Here is a 6,000-nt window from a genome sequence, read left to right on the forward strand (position 1 = left end):
TTGAGGTGGCAAATTCGCTCCTATGTGGTTCATGCATCCCATAAATAAGGAGTTAACCCCTTGATGAGAGGATCTTATCCCTTTGAAGGAGGACTCTATCCCTTTGAAGGTGGACCTGGTAACTTCCTTCCTCTGCACTATAAAATGAGGCATTGGGCTGGTTGGTAGAGAGGTTGAAAGATTAATATTTTTGAGGGTAAAGGCTGTAGGAATTTAGACTTCCTAATTAAGCTTGAGAGGAGAGATTACATACCTTTTGATATCTTTGGGAAGAGAGTGAAACTTGTCAAAGTAGAGGAGATTCTTGCTGGACCCTGGGAGGAGCTTGTACAACATCAAGGTGCCAAGGTTGTAAATTTCTTCTTTGTTTAAAGTTAATACAATCAAATTCATTTTTCTCAATAAATTGTCTTCTATGGTTTATTTCATGAATTCCTTGATCATCATGATAAATATGGTTTATTATATTGGCTATGCAGGTGTTATTTGATGTGTGCATGTTTGTGTTTGCAGGTTCTTTAAAAGGAAGCTCATTTGGACAAATGGAGCGTGGCTTCCACAAACTAGCACTGGACTTGAGGTAGGGTCTAAAAAATCTATTGGCCTTTATTTATAAATCACAATATTTAGAGAAAGATAGAATTTGTTTGGTTTGCTTGTCGCTAGATATCCATAGATACTAGGGAGATCGGTCTTGTCCGCAAGAACGATTTATCCGCCTGACAACTGCATGCACTAGTTATCTTAGGCTTATTGATTAGCTAACTCGATGATCACTAAGTTAGATTGTTGTCCCACTACACAACTGACCTTCCACTAGTTCCTCCAATTGTTAGAACTAGTTTAACTGAACTCAACTAGATATAACTAAATTGGATTACTAAAATTTAGCATTCACACATGCTTAACTGAACTCCAATCCCTCTAACTCGAATTTTTTTGAGCTAACCGAGTGACAAGAGTCATGTCACACAAGTTAACTGCATCCCAGTAGTTTGTTTGATGTTGAAATTCAAATTTTCTCAATTTGACTTAGGAAAAGTCAAATTGAAACTTTCTTGTTGCACTTCTCAACACTCCCTCTCAGTAAGAAATAGATTATCAACCACCCATGTCCTACACTTGTGGAACTTGAACTTTCCTCTTGACAAGGCCTTTATCAAAATGTCAGCATCTTGTTCCTCTATAGGAATGTATTGAGCAACATTATCCAACTCTGCACACAGTCCCATAAATGATGATACCAAATATCTATATGTTTGGATCGATCGTGAAATATTGGATTCTCATAGAGCTTAATGTAACTCTAATTATCACAATAGATCAAAGTTGGATCCATCATCTGACAAAATAGTTCCACAAGTATCTTTCTCATCCATATTTCTTCACATGTTGCTTGACTTGAAGCCATGTATTCTACTTCTACCAAGCTCAGCACCATAGATATTTGCTTCTTATTGCACCAAGAAATTGTTGTGGACCCAAGACTGAAAATTCCACCTGATGTACTCTTTCAATCAGATGGACTCCCTGCCCAATCTGCATCTATGAAGCCACACAACTTCACTCCCTTTGTCTGTCTGTACCATAATCCATATTAGGTAGTGCCTCTGAGGTACTGTAAAACATGCCTAGTTTCCTTCAAATATAATTTGGTTGGCTCTATGGTGGTTTAATGCATAGAACATATATGGTCATGTGTTCAAAAGATACATCAATGAACCCACTAACTATTGGTAAATGATAACATCCACCTCTTCAGCTGAAGTGGTAATCTCCTTCCTCCAGCTAGTCACTAGAGATGTCTCCATGGGATTACAACTCTCCATGTGGAAAATTTATAGTATCTCATTGGAATACTTTCCTTGAGACACAAAAAATTCCCCATTGTGTTTCCATACTTCCAGTCTAAGAATGTAGTGCATGAGACCCATGTCCTTCATTTCAATTTCCCTTGTAAATTCCTTGCAAGAGTTGATCAATAGCTCATCACATGTTAATATTAAATCATCAACATATAAAATAATTATAAGCAGTTTACCTTCTACCAAAATATGATATAGGTTTGCATCTACTTCACTTTTGGTGAATCCCAAACCAGTGAGATAATTGTTGATCCTAGTGTACCAAGCACAGGGTGCATGTTTCAGACTGTACAACACTTGCTTGAGTCTACACACATGAGACTCCCAATCAAATGTCTCAAAACCTTCTGGTTGCTCGATGTAGACATCTTCCTCAATAACACCATTGATAAATGTTGTTTTCACATCCATCGGGTGGATCTTCCACCCTATCTGCATAGCCAGAGAAAGAATTGGTCTAATGGATGAATACCTTGCTACATGGGCAAAGGTTTCCTCATTGTCTATTCCCTCAACTTAAGAGAATCCTTTGGCCACAAATATGGCCTTACACTTCTCTACTCTTCCACCTGTTGCATGCTTAACCTTGAAGATCCATATCAAACCCACAACTGATTTATCTACAGGTCTTGGGGTCACTTCCCAAACACTTTTCTTTATGATGGACTTGTATTCTCCCACCATTGCATCAACCCAAACAGGTTTCTCTAATTCTTCCTCAAAAGAGGATGGCTCTATCTCTACAATCTCAGTTATTAGAACCATGTAGACATTGTGCCTCTCAGGTGATCTCCTTTTCCCATGCAAATTTGAAGGAGCTCCCATATTCTCCCTTACATCCTGCACATGTCTATCAGCTTCCCTGGTTCTTTTTATCCCTTCTCTGGATGGTTCTACTAGAGTAGATGACTCCACTCCCTTATCCTCTTTTTATGGTTGCTCCACAACTTCCCGATGCTCCTCCTTTGGAGCTAAAATCTCTTCTTCTAGTGGGATCTGAAGCTCCCTCTCAAGAGAGCACCGCATCGATTTCTCCTCATCAACATTCACATCCCTTCGCACAACTATCATTCTGAGGGAAGGTAAGTACACACGGTAATTGTGTGGAGTTTTGGTGTAACCCACAAAAACTCCCAACTCTATTGTCACCTCAAGATTCTTCCTCAAATCTTTGGAGACATGACAGTAAATAGAGGCACCAAAAATTCTAAAGAGAGACATATTCGTCTTTCTTCGCAAAACTGACGGGACAGGGACCTTTTAGGATTTTTTATGGAGTGGAAGCCGTAATGCCTATGGAATACATCGTGTCTAGTCTGTGCATAGCAGTTCTCACAGGTATGACAGATCACGGAGCCCTGGAGGAGAGGCTTTCGCAGTTGGATGAGCTTGAAGAAGATAGATTTTTGGTTGGATTTCACTAGCAGGTCCAAAAGCAGCGCGAAAATGCATGGCACGATCAACATATCAAGCTGCACACCTTTAAGGTGAATGATTTTGTGCTCTTGTATGATAGTAAGCTTGATCAATTCCCAGGGAATCTTAGAATGCATTGGTTGGGGCCATATATTATTAAGGATATTACCGACAGTGGTGCGGTGCAGTTGGTAAAGTTAAATGGAGAACCCTTCCCAGGAAAAGTGAATGGCAGTCATCTGAATCCATACACAGGTGGCTCAGCCATTTGACTAGCCGATAGAAGCACAGTCTTAGCGCTCTAGGCAGCTAAAAGGAGGCGCGGGACTCTAAACTACTCTGCCTGGGAACTGCACGACGTCAGGACTGTGCGCAGTAGCGAAGTGTCACAGGGTCCACGACAGCGTGGAGACAGTTGTGCTGGTGCGAAATTTTGCCGGAAAGTGACCATTATAGTCACTATTCATGATTTGATGCTTGGTTTGAGACCAAATGGAGCAAGCGGCAGGCATTTAAGGTGAACTTTATAGGCTAGATTCTTGAAAATCAGCCGCCAATCTAGCATTAATGGACCAAATGTGGGGGAATGGTCGAATTCAAATTCAAAATTACACTACAAATTACAAGTGGTTGTCTAGCAAACAACACTTGGCAATTTGAGAACTGAGCTGTTGCATGCTCAAGTATTCATGAACCAAGACTTATTCGATATTCTGAAAGTGAATTCATTGTTTGAGTAGCTACCAGAGACACTGAGAGAACTGTGGAATAGCACTATGTCAGCACTTGAAGAAGCCATGGACACAGGAGTAGTGACAGTCGAGGAAGTCGCGCAAGAAATTTTGGAAGTGGAAGCCCCTGAGAGCGCCGGAATAATCACTAAGGTCCCTAAATCACCGTGCACGCCAAGACCTAAAAAGGATAAGCAAGCCATGATCTCGGTGCGCATCTTGCCTAGAAATCCACTAAGGACCAAGCTCACAATGGAATAAAATGGGAAGGCCATTAATTTGGAGGTCAATGAGGAGGAAGAGTTTGAGGAAATCCTGGTGGAGTAGGAGGATGTAGAGATGGAAGTTGAAACCTAGGGCGCGGACCCTATCACCAGGCTACCAGAATATGTTCCTCCGCGAAAAGGTAAAGCCAAGGTTCCAAAGGATATAGATGAGAGCAAGAGCTCTCTACAAACCTCGCTGCTCCCAGATGATATTATTTTTGAAGGAGCGCACTTGGGACATGTTCCCGTGTTGAAATTTGAATATTGGGACCTCACAAACCACGAGAAGTTTCTGCATTTAGCTACTGCGAAGCTAATGCAACAGAAGATGGACGCACCAGATGGAATGATTGAATTAGAGCCATGAAAATGGCTTAGAGGCATAGAGAAATCAGGGTTGCTAAACCTGCTCTAGGTGATGCATTACCACCGCACCCTAGTGACCATTTTTGTCATCAAGCAACTGCTCTTCTTGGTGCATGATGGGTGCTTGTCGCTGGAGGAGCCCATCCCCATCACAGACCATCTAATTCACTGGATTACATGACTCCCTTACACAAGGGAGGACCCAAAAAATATTTTAGAGGGAAAAACTGATGATTTGGCCATCACGGAGGCAATGAAAAAGAAGTCTAAGTTGGAGAAAAAGAAGTGAGGGTATGCCATCTCTAGCATCAACAACCCTACAGTCAAGGTCGCGATGCAGATATTGGTAGGAAAAGTAATGCGGAAGTGCCTGCGCCAGTGGTTGCACTAGCGGCGCAATGCACAGAAGGGGTCAACTTCAACTGGGCAAACTATTTATGCGGTGAGTTCCTTGAGAACTGACGCGAGGCACAGGAGCAGCTTAAAACATTTCATTACACATGGCTCCTGTTGTCAATAGTACTGGTGGCATGGGAGTTGCCCAAAGATAGCCAATTCCTGTCGATTGCGTAGGACCTTCCAGAGGCAGCGAAGTATGCATCACTGTGGGCAACCAGGGACGCACAGTGGATAAGGGAGAGTAAGATATTTTGGGTTCTCATGGAGATGAGCATCAAGATGGGGATCAATCACAAGCCGTGGTTAACGCCCACTATCTACAACAGTTTGTAGAGCTTTGTGGAGTTCAAAGCCGATTTCTACCATGTCTTCATCAGGGCACGGAAGGAAACTATGAGGACGTGGCATGAATTACCATACTTAGTGACCAACAATGTAATTTTCGTGGTCCTTGAGTCTTGGCCGACGAAGTGGCATGCTCCAGCTGGCTCCGCAGTGGAAGCAGAGAAGTCCTCCGTGCAATGGAAGGAGGAGACAAAACTGTGGATGGCACAACTGATAGGAAAGAAGAAGCAGTGGCTAAGGCACAGGAGGCGCACAATGCTGTGAAGTTGGTGGAGTAGTAGAAAACAACAGAAGATGAGTGCGAAGGCTATAAGTCACCTTTGCCCGAACCAGAGATCGATAAAGAACAAGGTGGCATGGACCCGTAGACAATGTCCACCCAGCTAAAACGTCCGTGACCATGAGAGTAGTAGGGTCGTGAAAGAAGGCAAAGGCCTCGAAGACATCTTTCGACCCTATCACCCTTACTAAAGGTGACTTACATGACATTGGCGAAACTATGCGGGATGCACGACACAAGAGCAGAAATGGCCAGGGTTCAGCTACAACTGAACTTTCAGATAGCAGAAATACAATTGAAGGCTCAGCCTTCAACTCCACTGGAGGTCAGAG

This window comes from Pinus tabuliformis, chromosome 1_2 (genome assembly GCF_031772625.1).
Source record: "Pinus tabuliformis cultivar Carrire ecotype Pingquan chromosome 1_2, CPIR1, whole genome shotgun sequence".
Lineage (NCBI taxonomy): Eukaryota > Viridiplantae > Streptophyta > Pinopsida > Pinales > Pinaceae > Pinus > Pinus tabuliformis.